At 40.5% G+C, this 14,910-nt stretch overlaps 1 protein-coding gene across 1 annotated transcript in view; it reads right to left on the minus strand.

The window, feature by feature from the left end:
• Positions 1-14,910, minus strand: part of WWOX (WW domain containing oxidoreductase) — a 515,980-nt gene that overhangs the window by 25,482 nt on the left and 475,588 nt on the right. The gene's annotated exons all lie outside the window — the stretch shown is intronic.

Here is a 14,910-nt window from a genome sequence, read left to right on the forward strand (position 1 = left end):
GTTGCTTTTATTAGCCTGAATCAGCTTAGAGCAGTCCTGACACTAAGAGGTTAGAGGAAGTCTGTTACAGGCTTGCCTATGGGATGAATGCATAACAAAATCCTTTCGTAAGGGGGAAAAAAAAAAAAAAAAGGAAAAAAAATCCCAGAGACACGCACCAAAAAAGAACGACAAGTACAGTACTTTAACAGGGAAAATTTCCTCAGAAAGGAAGCAAGCAATGAGGCTAGGAGAGGAATAAATGGTGTAGAAATGACAATCGCTCTTCAGTCAGGGCCCATGACTGCACTCACTGCTGATAAGATCCAGCATGTGTCAGTTGTCAAGTGTCTCTTGTCACACTTCAATGTGAACTTTACAGCGAAAGGGGGACAAGAGGCAGTGAAGGGGAAAATGGCACGGCTCAGAAGGACTTGTGCACTCAGTGTGAAGCCATTTCAATTTTATATTCTAAAGGACTTTGTAGGTGATCCCATGAATGCAATTATTCTCACCTAATAAAAGCAACATATGCTAAGACAATTAAAAGATTTTATTATACATCTATTCATTGTATTTAGTTTTAGACAGCAGATAAACCTAATTTGAAACAAGATGTTTGCAAGGCAGGAAGCAGAAATAATCGTGGTCTGTATCTATAAGAATATTAGTGATTCATTATATTCTTTATATGAAAAGGTGAATTAATAAAACCTTCCTCTACTAATGACAATTTTACCCAGCAAATGAACAACCTAATTACAAAGCTCTCATTAAAACAGCATAACTTTTGACTTACAGTGTCCAGTTTGGGTGAGTGTACATTTAAGTGACTTTATTACCCGTCAGGAATGTCTATTTGCAGACATATTCCTATTCTGACATAAGCCTCACACACTCGCCCCTCCACCAAGACATAAAGGTTACCCCATCACAAATTAACTCCTCCGCTTTGGGTAGAGATATGCAATTGCCCTGGTGGTCAACAGGCTGAGTTCCTCTAGACCTGCGTTGTTGAAAATAAACTTATCCGCTCCAGAAAACAAGCTGGTCTGGTCTGTAGTTTGCAAAGTAAACAAGATTTTATGCTGTCAGACCGAACCAGGGCTTAGAGCTGCTTCAGAACGAACTTAGCATCCATGTTAATTTTGGAGAGCAAAGGAAACACTTCTAAGTAGAGGATAAGCTCACAGGTGAAGTTTCCTAGCAGATCTGGAGTGGAAGCTCTGGTGCAGCCACTCAGTGAGGAAGTGAGAAAGTCGTGGGTAATTATGGCAAGATTTGCATATGACCGCAGTGACTCCCCTCGTTGAGGCAAATGAAGGGTAAAAAGGGACTCTGCTGCTGTGAGGCTACCAGAATATAGCAGAAATCTAACACTTCATGCATAACCAATACTATTATTGTGCCACCCAAAAATCCCATATATGCAGCAAACAGCAGTTGTGGATGCCTGCCCAGCCCCACGGAGCCAGGAGCACCAAAAGCAGGTTCAGTATGTTAAAAAAATCATTCAGAACCCGTCCCTGTTTTTGTCTTGCCAAATGAGCAATGTTAGAAGACAGCCCCTCTACGATGCTCTACCTGAAACCGCAGTCATGGCGTGAAGATAAACTGCAGATAAATTCCACATTCACAGAATGAATTTTTGGTCCTCTTAACATTCTTAAAACAAGAGAAACAGAGTCAAAGTGACGAGCTGAAAACCAGCTAGCAGCAACCAAAACTTCATCATGGGGCTAACAACATTTCACGGCTGGTAGTTAGCTCTCTAATTTCATGTGAGAAATACTGTGAAAATCATGAGCAGAGAAAATGAAAAGGAAAAGAAAAGGGCCCAGGGAACAAGAAGGTAAAAAAAAGATATTAAAATGTGCATTTCTTTGGTCTCCTACAGTGTCAGGTACAAGTTTGATCTCTATGGTGAAGCCCATCACGAGAGCATTGAGATGTTCTCTATGTCCAGTTCTGGTAGAGCAGAATGAAACATCTATTCTGGCAGAAGAGGAGCAGACTTAAGGAGCCTGCTGCACTGTGCGGGGAATAAGCCAGCTCCGGCACCTCTCCCACGGATTCTGGACAATTCGTTAGAGCATTACCACTCTACCTGCTCATCGCATGCCTCGCAGTTGCGACTGCAACGACACGAGTGAATTTTCTGGCATGAAATTAGGTGGGATCCACTTGAATCTCTGCCACAATGTCTGTTCTTTGTTAGAGCTACTTTCTTTTCCTTTGGGTGAGGGTAGAATAAGAAGTATCAGAATCAGTCACCTACAGCAGGTACTCCAACTTGGGTACTGATATTGATACCAGCTACTGTAACTGAGACTCCCTATTGAAGAGAAAAACGGATTGAGATTAAAAATTCTTAAGTCCTTACAATAATTCTTCCTCACTAATGGAGCCACAGCACGATGTAATTGTACAGCATCACGCATATGAAACCACCACAGGAATTTTCTCTGAACTTGGTTAAAGTTCACATATGGAGATACCGGGAAACTCAAGTTTTATATCACGCAAGTCGGTTCTTTCGACTTGCCTTCAGCAAGAATGAGAAACCATAAAACACAGAGTCAGGAGAGAGCCCTGACTTGAGGAGTATCAGATGAAAGTTTCATCTCAAGAAAAGCACCATAAATGTCGAGCGCAGGTTTATAAATACTATTTGACTAATGATTTAGAACAGCAAAGCAAATGGAAAGTGTACCTAAACCTGACAATCATCAGCTATTTTCCCATCGGTACTTGAATACCTATGAAGCGAAAATATCACCAAAGACCTGGCTAACATGAACCATGACTCATTAATAATACAGATATTTATCAGCATCCTGTCATAGATACTCTTTAAAAATAGCTGTGAATCCCGTGCAGCATAGATCCTTTGCCAGGCTGCTGGTATTGAGAAGTTTATCCTATTTAAACTTTGGACTACGATTGAAGGCAGGAACTTCTTGTTTTGCCTTCCTGTCCCACAGAGCAGCTCCAGGGGATCCCACTAAATGAAGTCTCCCCTTTCTTTACTCCAAGGACCTTTAAAGAATACCAAAATCACAATTTTCTTCAAAGGTTGCAAACACTTCTTTTTGGAAGCATCTCAAGTGTACACACTGAACTTTAAATTATTTGTTTTAATTTTCTTGATGCTGGCAGACTTTTTTTTTTTTTTTTTTCTCTTTTATTAAAGCCACACTCTTCTACCCTCCTCCCTTGCGGGAAGGATTTCTTTATTAAAACCTGCATCATCATTCCCTTATCCCCCCTGCTCCCCACCAGCTCACAGGCCTCCGCGCTTCCTTTAAAAATAAAAATGTGCACACGGGTGCAAAAGCTTGATGCAGAGCCTGATGTGGATCATGCCTTAAAGGAAGCAAAAAACTCTGTGCAAACTGAACTTTACACTGTGAGTGTGTGATAAAAAAGCAGAATTTGGTATTAACGTTCCACCTAGGTCTTCGTTTGAATATACAGATTCGGAGAGGAAACATATGGATCTCTCATTATATACCCAAAAGCTTTTTTTTACTTGGCACCTCTTTATGATTATGGAGTGGGTATGTGATGCACAATGGTATTTATTAAGGAGATCATACTGCTAGTATTTAGATTTAGTCATAGAGCTGTTGTACACAGCATTTTATCCTGTAAGCATCTTGCACAACTGAAATGTGTACCACACAGCCCAGGAACAAATGAGCAGCTTGGAGCATTATAGTATGCATGGATTATAAATGTATACAGGCATTTGATTTCCAAATGCTGCATGTACTGCTGGAAAACACAGGAACATTGCACGACATCACTGTATTTTTGGTACAGCTATATCATCTGATAAGCAACTATTTATAATGTGGCACAACCACAAATTTTAAAGTACCATGTAATACATGATCAGTACTAAGGTGGGAAAAAGACGACGACGACAGGCTTTTGGCATTTTGGTTTGGGTTTTTTTTTCTTTTTCTTTTTCTTTTTTTTTTTTTTTTAACTGCCATGATGCTCTGCAAAAGCTTGATGTTCTTCAGGGGAAACAAAAAATAATAAAATCACCTGATCTTGATGTTGGAAAGTTGCCAAGCCCATCTGAGGTCCAAATCTATATGTACATAAAAAAGCAGGAAGCAGTCTTAAAAGGAAATGCTAATTGGCTTCCTGGGATTTCAAATTTTAAAAGCTTCTGTGATTGAATTTATTTTAGCAATTCTTTCTTTAAGGAATGTGAAAATTGGCCCTACAGTTGAGACTTCAAACAAAACAGGATGAAGAAGCAAAATCCCTAGTAATATTGCTTATTACACTCAATATGGTTATAGTCATACATTGAGGACTGATCGATAAAAGAGAATTATACATCAGTATAATGACTATAAAAGTAAAATGACTTCTGGTCAACTTTGTCAAAATACTTAAAAAAGCTGGAAGAGTCTTAGCAATATTAAATACAGAACAGCCAGCAGTTTGAGGGAGGGGACAGAAACTGGTTCTCAGTGGCAAAAGCGCTGTGATTTTTACATTGGAGGAAGCATAAATTAAAATCTTCTGCATTATTAAGAACAGAGAACATGTCCTTTGGGGCACAGATAGTAATGAAAGTTCACATTTGAATTAAAGCATGGATGCTGCTGAATAGAGACAAAAAACTAAGGCAGAAAACCATGCAGAACATTTATGAAGGACAAGGTAAGGCAAACAGGTTAGTTACTTGTGAAAGAGTAAATCAGGAGTTTGCAATGCTTATTTTTATCCATATGAATTTCATACTGCAAGACCTAGCTCTGAATGAGTTTAGTTTTAACATCACGACGTTATGTAAAACTTCCAGCAACGCACCCCATAAACCCTGGATCCAGGACCCAGCCCCTTCAGCAACGCACCCCGTAAACCCTCACGTATCCAGAACCAGGCGCCTAAAGGTTGGCCCATGTGCAGAGGAGCCTTGATAAATTCAGGATTGTGTGGGTTCACCTTCTATTCACTTCTTAACGGTACCTTTAGCTCTCTCCAGCTCTCCAGGAGAGAAGTTTTTCCATCTCCCTGGAGTCAGCCAGCTTGCTAAACGCTAACAGCAACAGCACAAATGCAGAACAAAAGCGTATTTACTGCAGATGGGTTTTCAAACTGCTACAATATCAATTTAATACTCCAGGAACCACTGGGCTTCACAGTTCAGTGCATGGGACATCACGTGTATTAAAATTTCAACTAGCTAAAACTCTTCGGGATGTTCGACCAGGCCAGTGGCATTACACAAACTGCCCGACAGTCTCTCACCTTGCCCTTATTATGAAAATTATGTGTTTTGTCATGCTTATGCAGAAGGGCTTGCTTTCAGCTAGGGGCTCCAAAATGCCAGTTTTAAACACTTTAATTCTGAATGCAGGTCTTGTTTTCCAGAGGTGACAAATGCCAGTGACAATTGTGCATTTTTGGATTTTGGAGTGGAGCAAAGTCAGTTTGCTTCCTTGAACTTTCAGAGTGTATGAAACAGCCAAACACAGCAAGGGGTTCAGCCCCATGAGGGTGGACGAGACCTTTGCTAAGGTCACCAGCCGTGTCCATATCTACCCTCTCACTTACCCCAGGACACATCAAGGGACTTCAGGGGATCGTAGGTGCTTCTGAGCTGGTGAAAGCAAGACAGGGCCTGGCTAGGAACAGCCCAGACATTCACTGAGCCTATTTTAAAATAAGTTAATGGTGTCTAGAGTCAACTGAAAGCATTTTTGTGAGGGGCTGCAGGAGACTTGGGTCTAAGGGAAATGAAATATCTGTGTCCAATGGAACCACGTAAGGGCGAGACTTCAGAGCTGTGTCTTGATAGCTCCAGCAGAGAATTAGGAGGAATTAAAAGTGCCTTGTTTATTCCACTGAACACTAAAGCCCTGAAGAGAGACCAAATGAATTTCTCCGGTGGGAAAATCTGCCTAAGGGAACAATTTAGCCCTTAAAAAGCATAAATTAATAAAAAATTAGTGCCCTCTGATTGTTTTGCCTGATGACAGACAAACACTTTGGTGGAGGCTTTAAAAGACGTGGCTGTGCAAATATTAGGAATTTCCTAATTAAATATTTAGGCATTAATATTTTTAATAAAATCCTGCATAGGGAGAATTTTTGAGAACGAATTTTAGAGAGACATAAAAACGAAGGAGACAGGCTTACATTTAGAAAAAATTTAGAGAAATATAGTCTGAGATTACTTTTGCATTTGAAACACCGCATGTGACATTTAAAGGATTTTCCAAAAAATAAGCAACATGTAAGATCAGGCTTCCCGATAAGCCTTCCTGGGTGAACTGCAATCAGATTCTTAGGAGTTACATTAACGTAGTTTATTCTTGATTTCTGACATGTGCATCTTTACTTTAAGGTATGTTTAAACTTGTTTTCACAATAAAGGATGTCAAGATGAGAATATAGCTTAACCTCCATGTTGTTCTAACATTTGGCTGGTATTTAAAACTAGTATTTGTTGCCATGAAGCAGCCTTTTGAAAGATGATCACTGTACCTGAAATGTGGATAGTTATAAAAATGGCATTAATTTGCTTAGACTGGGAGATTTTCACAGGAGAGCAACTAGCAGAAAACATTATGAAAATGTCCAAGAGGACTGGTAATTGAGTTGATTAGTATGACCTTGGTTATGAAGGTAATAGAAGAGTGAACGGTGCTTAGACTGAGTTATAACCCTGCTACCTTGCTGGGAGATGTAGTGAGGTATGTAATTTGTTCAGGGTGAATCCGAGCAGCCTCGCCTCTCCCTGACAGGGTAATACACTCTGACCAGCAGAGCTTGGCCGGCCACTTCTCCTACCCCACCAGAGTAAACACCGCGGGGTCAGGCGAGGGATGATGAATTGTGCGCTTCCCTCGGCTCAATATGGTAATTTTCTGCTGGCAGACACTTTCTGCTACAGGTTTCATTTAAAATTAAGCAAATTAAACACCATTTTTAAAAACTTTAAGAATGGAAACTTTCCAGTTTCAGAGCAGAGAATCTACATCCCTTTGAATTCAGCTCCAGACTGAACGTATCTTGATTTACCTACGCACCCGACCCCAGAGTTCTGGTGTTGCTTTTTAACCCATCTCATTTCAACCCTGTAATGACTCCAGAAAGGCTGTAAAAAAAGTCAAGGTTTGTGCCACAGAATGGGGGCTTCATTTCTCCAGAAACCGATTCAGCTACAGACCTGAACGCACGAGGGCTTTGATTGCCTCTCTTTCATTAGACTAACTGCCATTATTTAAAGATATTTTAGGTGGCCTCCCTTTACAGGGAAAAAAAAGGCACCCAAAACAATTAGACAAAGAAGGTGAGAAAACAAAATTCTAATTGCTATACTTTGTCTCCATGCCCCTGCTGGTAACCTGGATGTGATATAAATTATCTATCAGGCATCCATAGAATATGTGCTTTGAGAAAAAAGTAGTCACAGAAAGGAATTTTAAAAGTTCTGCAAGTCATCTTATATACTAAACATCAGAACATACTTTTTTTTTTTTAAATCAAGGAACGGACCAAAAGCAATGTCTTCAAAGTCAGCATAATTTAAATATTACCCCTTTCCTTCCATCCCTGACGAGCTGTCTTGCTATTTTATTGCAAGTTTCACAAACGAATAACTGGCCAAGGTTCCCTAGAAGGAAAATGCCTACATAAAAGATTCAATTAAATTAAAATTACTCAGTTCAGGCTCTGTGTGTCCAACGCAAACTCTGCTTTACTAGGAAACCAGGCACAGATATTCAGCTAAAAATTGCCACACATTAGATGTAATTTCAGACCATATTCCCCTACAAAGTACAAATCAGCGTTCCTTTGGTTTTCATAGCTACCAGGATGTCATCATACTCTTTTTCTGAAGAAATCTGAGAGGATGAAAGGAGGCGCTTAGGAAATAATTTTGCATTTTCTCTTAGAAATTAAAAATCTTTCATTTCTTCTAATTTATTTAAATGCCACAGAGAAATAGGGTTAGAATGGATTTAGAAAATAATCCAAGACCTCTAAAGAAAACTGCAATCTCAATAACATTCCAAATATAATCATTTCAGGGGCAGAGGAGCAAAAGCACTTTCTGTGTGCCCATGTATTTTAGAGACTTGCAAAAATACAAGGCGCTGCTCTGAAATCAGGTGTTACATATTCGGCTCTCATTTCACACAGCTAAAATCAAACTGAATGTTTAATTCCAAGTGTAAACTAATGACCTGATCCTGAATCGTGTAGCATGAAGATAGATTGCTGTTGACATGCAGAGCCCCAGTGAAATCCCTGGGATATTGTGCGAGCAGAGCAGTCCGCCTGCGTGCTACACAATGCTCCGAACAGCAACGCTGAAGCGGAGTTCAGGATATTAATTCACAGTTAACACATTTAACACCACGTTTTTAATATCGTTCCTCCTGTTGTTTTGAAGGTCAGTGGATGCAGAAGAAATTTCCCACGCTCAAAACAATGTGCACGGCATTAAAGTAATAACGAACTTTCATTTTAAAGTTCTGCTGTTGAAGGTTTATATCTCAAAGCAAAATAAAAATAACTCCAGCCAAGGCTTGAGCTGTTTGTAAAAGTTTGCAAGCTACAAGCAGGACAGATTTACTTGTGTTTTACCAGTACTGAGCTGACACTAATTATCCCACTGTTAACTTTGGATGAAATCCTCGTCCCGCTGAACTGATGGGAGTTCTGCCACTGGCTCCAATAGCACCGGGAGTTCTCCCTCTGGCTCAGGCTCCCTGCCACAGCCTAATACTTTCTGCATAATGAGGCCCAAAAAGTTTATCTTGAAAGCCAAAAAAATATTAGGTCAATTTGTAATCACTCTGATTTTTCTCTTTGTGGAGGGACAGCTTGTTTCAGTCAACACGGGAGTCTCTGTGCTCGGTACCACCGATGGAGCTGTATCCTTTGGGGAGCTCTGCCAGAGCGAGCATCCTCTGCGCAGCTTCAGCCGGTGCATTCAGTCAGCGCCGATGGTAATTTATTAGTATGCACTACCCAAATTCAAAGACTTTCCAAGGAAGTTTGACTGCAGTGGTAGCATTCTGATTTATGAAGCTGGGTTATCATTTTTAAACCACAGCCCTATCCCCAGCCTGACTCGACTGACAATGACATACACCCGACGTGTTTGTCAAGCCTCGCCGGCTGACGTCTCCTCCCTGCGGCAGCTCGGCCCCGTGCTGGGACCAGTTACACCCCGCTCCCCTGCGGGTTGGTCAACTGGGCACCGTGACACCTGTCCGTAACTGGATCCAGCCACAGGTATCGGTGCAAATCTCTGCCCATAAGCCATTAATTCAAAAAAAAAAAAAACCTGGTTTTACAAAACCAGCTCTGTGTAAGTGAAGCTTAAAAAGAAAAGAAAAAAAAGAAAGAAAAAAAGAAATACCCCAAAAGAAAAACAGGATTCTAATACCAGACACGTGACTGTATATGTGTACTTGCATGCCAGTATGAATATTTGTTTGCTACTTCTAAATATGGACGTTAAATGCCCCCTTCTCCCTCTACGCCAGAGCACCAAATTTTTGATAAACCACTTCAGAACATATTTGAACATGCCTGCTTAATAGGAGCAAAATGTCATAAAACCAAAACATCCTCCCCATGTGGAGAGAGAACATTCCCCATTGCAAACATACAGCACACGTAACGAGAGGAGGTATAGGCGGTTACGGAGATCTAAGCAACGGAAACATGCCTGTCTGGAGTCCAAAAGAATTACATTAAAGATGCTCAAGTGTCATTTTAAGAGTCTGTATCTTGACATCAAGCAGCCAAAGATGCTTTCATGGTCTTTCTTCAAACAAGAAGGCAGAAACACAAGTAGGGATTTTCTTTTATGCTCAGCAAGATAAAAACTGAGTATAAACACTGAAGTATTTATTCTCACAGCAATCCCATGAAATGCACAGTTATTCCCATTTTACAGATGAGGACCTGAGTCACAGAAAGACTATCTGGCTCACGGTTTTAAAGGTGGTTTAAAAAAATAAGCTGAGGTCACTGGGTTCACATCCAGTGTTTGAGCCACAAAACCAGCATTCATCCTTCATAATAAGGTCAACTTTTCATTCAATAACTATGAAGGTGCTGAAGGAATTCAGTAAATCCTTCTTCTGTAAAAGCTGCTAAAAGCTACATGACATTAAGATGAAAACTAGTAAACCTGAGCTCTAGTAACATATCCACTCAAGCGGGCTCCAAAGAAAATGTGGAAAATAGGTGTTTCATAGCTGAGGCAAGAAAGAGAAACACAAAATGTCTTTGCAAATGATTTTGTTTGTGTGAGCAACGTGCTTTTGCTGAAAGACTGGTGTGTGCAAAAAGGCTGTATTTTTGGTATGTCAGCTTCAATTACCAACAATCCAAGAGTGAAAAGCGACAGCCTTCTCCCAACAACCTCCTCCAAAGGAGATGCCCATCAGCCCAGAGCCCTGCTTCCCGGTGTGACCTTTCTCGCTTTATGACTGGGCATAGGGGCACACAGCCATTTTATTTAAACTTGTTTTGAGAAAAGTGCTTGTTAGATGTTGGTTTCCAGCAGCCACTACCCTCTTGAAAAGAATATTCATGGCCGGTGTTTCACTTCGAATGCAACAGGATCAATCGGAACCCCCTTACACTCTATATCTCTGACTTGTTTCATACATATTCATGGCCATTTACATCATTTTACAGAAAAATGTTTATGAGTGAGGATGCGCATTGTGCTGGCTGTTGCTGGGTTTATTCCTAAGGTGCACGCTGGAGAAGAAAGCAGAAAATGGTCCTAGCAGGCAAGCTGGCTCCTGAAAGAGGCACCGCGGGAACAAAGCACAGAGCCTGGAGCCCATTGCAGCGCCAGACAAAGCAGTTTTGGCACAAGTTTCACTGTAATACCTAACAATTTTTATCAGGCAGCTATTAAGAGCACTCCACAGCCTGCTCATCTCCTCGCCGTTTTGTTTTCTCTATTTAAACAAAAATTACAGTCTCTCATTTCACCGGCGAGGCTGAAGGGCCCCGTAATCCACGGTATCCTTGGCTCTGTCACCGTGCTTGCTGACCCTACAGCGAGCAGGCTCTGACCACCAAATGCGAGCAGAATAAATTATCGCTGACACTCCAATATTTAATTATGCAGCTGTCAGAGCGGCCCTTTCGAAATTCATTTTAATAAAGTGGGAACTTTTTCCTTTCAAGGTTAGAGTCAGGGGAGTCACCTTCTGTGTCAGGCTGAGGTCTCCACCATGAGCTTTGCATTCTTCCCCGAGAAGCCTGTCACTTGGCCTGATAGAAGGACCAGATAACGGCACCGATGTCTATTGGCCTCCCCCGCCCTGCCTGAATGAACATCCTTCATTTAAACCCACAATAATGAGGACCTCAAAGTCAGACAGGCAGCCACAAGGGCAGCTCGTCAGGAGAAAAAAAAAAAAAAAAAAAAAAAGCTTCTTATTATAAAATTCACTCGATGTTATAGCTGCAATCTAAAAGCAATCATGTTCATCTCACCGTTTTAACTGGTTAACCAGAAATATTTAACATGTTAAAAAATGTGAACGGAAACCAAATGCATGAAGCGGCAGCAGCCTGTATTTATCTGCACTGAACTCAGACAAGTAGAGGAATATTGCTTTGTATTTTGCTACGAGGGAAGTATCTAACCAGATCTTTTAGCCAAATATTTAGATAATAAAGCTATACCATGAAACTCTTCATAAAAAATGTAGTGCATAATACGTAATGCACACATACCACAGTGTATACAGTATATTGATCATATGTGCTTTATAAGACACTTAAATGAAAAGCTGCTGTGTGTATACATAGCTATACATACACTCACATGCAAACAGCCTATTAATACGTACGGGAAACAACTTGTAGGTACTAAGGTGCTGTCATAAGAAACCCTGCCTTCATGAAAACAGAGTATTTTAAGATGTGGCCACCTCTCAATTAAATCTTACTATTTGCAGATCCCCGCTTTCTAAACTTTTGATTTTTTTAGGGTGCAGCTGGGAGAAAAATAGATACAAGTTTACCATGAACAGCCCAAAAAATACACGAGCAAGAATGTAGTTGACCTAAAGAAGAAAAGAAAGAAAAACAAAAAAATAACCTTCGTGCATTCCAAATCTTGTTTCTATGTGACAACGCTTCTAATTTCCAAGTAACAATGCTAATAACAACTTTGACTTAAAAGCTATATTTCTTCCCCAGGTTCCTATGGTGCTACATAAGCACTGGAGATTTAGCTACGCAACATTTTCCCAAGTATGATTATACATCTTTTACAAATGGGGAAGCGAAAAACACATAAATTGTGCGTGGGCTGGAAATTAAAGCTCTGAGGGAAGCCCTGCATCTCCCAGTTCAAATCAAAAGAAGTTTTGCTAATGAGAAAGAAGTTAATGGGATACCATCCCACATCCCATAGGTGCTAAGTGACCTCTCCCAAGACACAAAACGTCCCAGGAAAAGAAATGAAAGCTTTTGCAAAAATGTTTTTGACTTAATTTGATCCACGGTGAAGTCACAGCCAAGAGAGAACAATATGACTCACTAGTACAAAATGTTTTATTTTCTGGATTCATTAGTACTAATGAAGAACAGGTGTGAGGTACCAGGGGAGATGCTGTGCATAGCAGTTCTCCAGCACATTCTCCTGCCCAAGTCATGCCTCAACATTTGGTCTTTCGCACTTTCCCTGCAAGGGGGTGCACTTTGTGTCTTCCAAGTAGCGCACAAATAAATCACTATCTGCAGAGCCAGCAGAAAAAAGTATGTAGTGCATAGAAAAGGGGTAAGAGTTCACTCCCAAATTTGCTGGGTTGTGCTACGGAACTTCACATATGAAAATGAAATGGAAACAGCTCACTCACTGACTGTTTTCAATGTGAGATCAGAACTTCCCAGCAAAAGTGAGACTTTTTACCATTATTTCCTTCGGATTCACTTCTTTGTCCCGTATCCACCTAAAATGGCTAATAACAGATGCCAGGGCTTATCCCATCCAACGTTTGGTACCTAAACAAGAACCTTTGTGTAAATGTGGTTGCTCTTGCCCTCCTTTTGCCAGTGGAGTTATCGGATACCTCCAGAGGCTGAGCTAGAAGTTAATTGAGTTGAGCGGCCCTTTGGTGGTACCCACTACAGTGGATCCGTGTACAAAACCAAGGGTGACAACTTGTATCTTAGAAGCCTTGACTAATCAGCCTGAATCTAGGTCTTGGACAGTTAGCTGCACATGAAGTACATAGCCAACGGGGCCCTTCTTCCAAGTGGTCTACGCGTGTTTCTATACTATAAATAATAATAATAACTGCCTGTCTTTTTTTTCCAACTTGTGCTAAGATTATCTCCCACTGTTCCTGCTTTAGGTCCTCTCGCTTTATTTTTGGCTGCGTCATTTGACTTTGGTAGAGACAAATATTTTGACACATTGCCTGCGTTTTGGCCTCAGCCTGTACAAAGCCGCATGCATCTTCTCGTTGGCTTGGAGTTCACCATAGATGCTTACCATATGGAGACCACGCTCCAGGAACTGAAAGTAAATCCCTGATGCATAAAGAAAATGTATTTATATTCTATTATGAACCTGGGGAAATAAGTACCTTAAAACATCACTGTTTTCAGTGTGTTTTAAACTGGACAGCTTCAGCTTCACGCAAGCACAATACACTTGAAGGTCTCTGATGTATACTTCACCCTGAGCAGCACAGTTCACCTCCTGCTGCTGGTCCAAATAGATTTGCTGAATCCTACGTGTCACTAATTTTTGCAGTGGAAAAATAATTATAGAACAAAGCATCAGAAAAAAAAATAAATAAGCCTATCAACCCGGTGTGACGTGCACATATAAACATGCCAAACACCCCAGCTGAGCAACTCACAAAAATAGGCAATTGTTGAATGTACAGAACAGCAAAGGCTGTGATTCTTGTGCAGTAACAGGGGAAGTGCAAATAAATTCTGAGTCAACGAGAAGGCTCACACTAACCTGGCATTGGGAGAGTTTTCAGCCCACAAATTCCTTCACAACTGAGTAAATTTAAAGAAATAAAACTAGATTGAGCATTGCTTTAATACCTGCTGGTGTAGTTTCCCACACTGTTCACTGGCTTGTTAAATATGAAAAAGATTTGCCTTGCAAAGCCGCGGTGAGAAATACAGTCACAGATGGGTTAATTGTTCACTCCTCAGATCTTACCATTTTTATTTTGGTTTAAATATAAGCTGTTATTATAACAAGAAAACTCCCTGGCCTTGTGTACAAGACTCAAATATAATCAGCGATATCACACTGTCCCTTAATAGAAGGTGCAATATAAAAAAGATCATTTAAGATGCCAGTAGCTTCCCTCCTGACCCTGCCTGGCTGAGAGGCAAATTGCATTAGAAAATGACATGCCATTCATCTCACGAGTAGTTGCAGGAACATTTAGCTAATTAAATGATTAATAAATTTAACACTGCTTTATAATTTCATTTAGCCGTGTTGGAAATCACACGGTGCACTGCGTGTGCACCGAATGAGATTAGGTGGGAGTTGTGGGTTTCACCGGCTGCCCTGGTAATTGAGATTAGTCTATTACTACAGTGACCTTTTTAACTTTTATATTCTCTTGTTAAAGTGAAATAAAATTTTATTCACTTTTAAGGCATATTTACTTAGTGAAATTTACGTGAAATTAAAGAAATACTGAGCTAAGAAGCATTCTTGGTACCCGTTCATTCTCTTTTTGTTCTCTTACCCTTATTTTGCGCCCCTTTGTGAATTCTTGCTTTAATTTGGCAGCCCACCACCACCACAGCACGCTCTGAAACAAACTCCCTTTATCACTCAAAAAATAAAATAAAAACAACACCCCTAAATGTTGCAAACCCAAATGGCAGCGACCACATCCAACATCACGATGATGGGTT

This window comes from Numenius arquata, chromosome 13, assembly GCF_964106895.1.
Source record: "Numenius arquata chromosome 13, bNumArq3.hap1.1, whole genome shotgun sequence".
In the NCBI taxonomy this organism is placed as follows: domain Eukaryota; kingdom Metazoa; phylum Chordata; class Aves; order Charadriiformes; family Scolopacidae; genus Numenius; species Numenius arquata.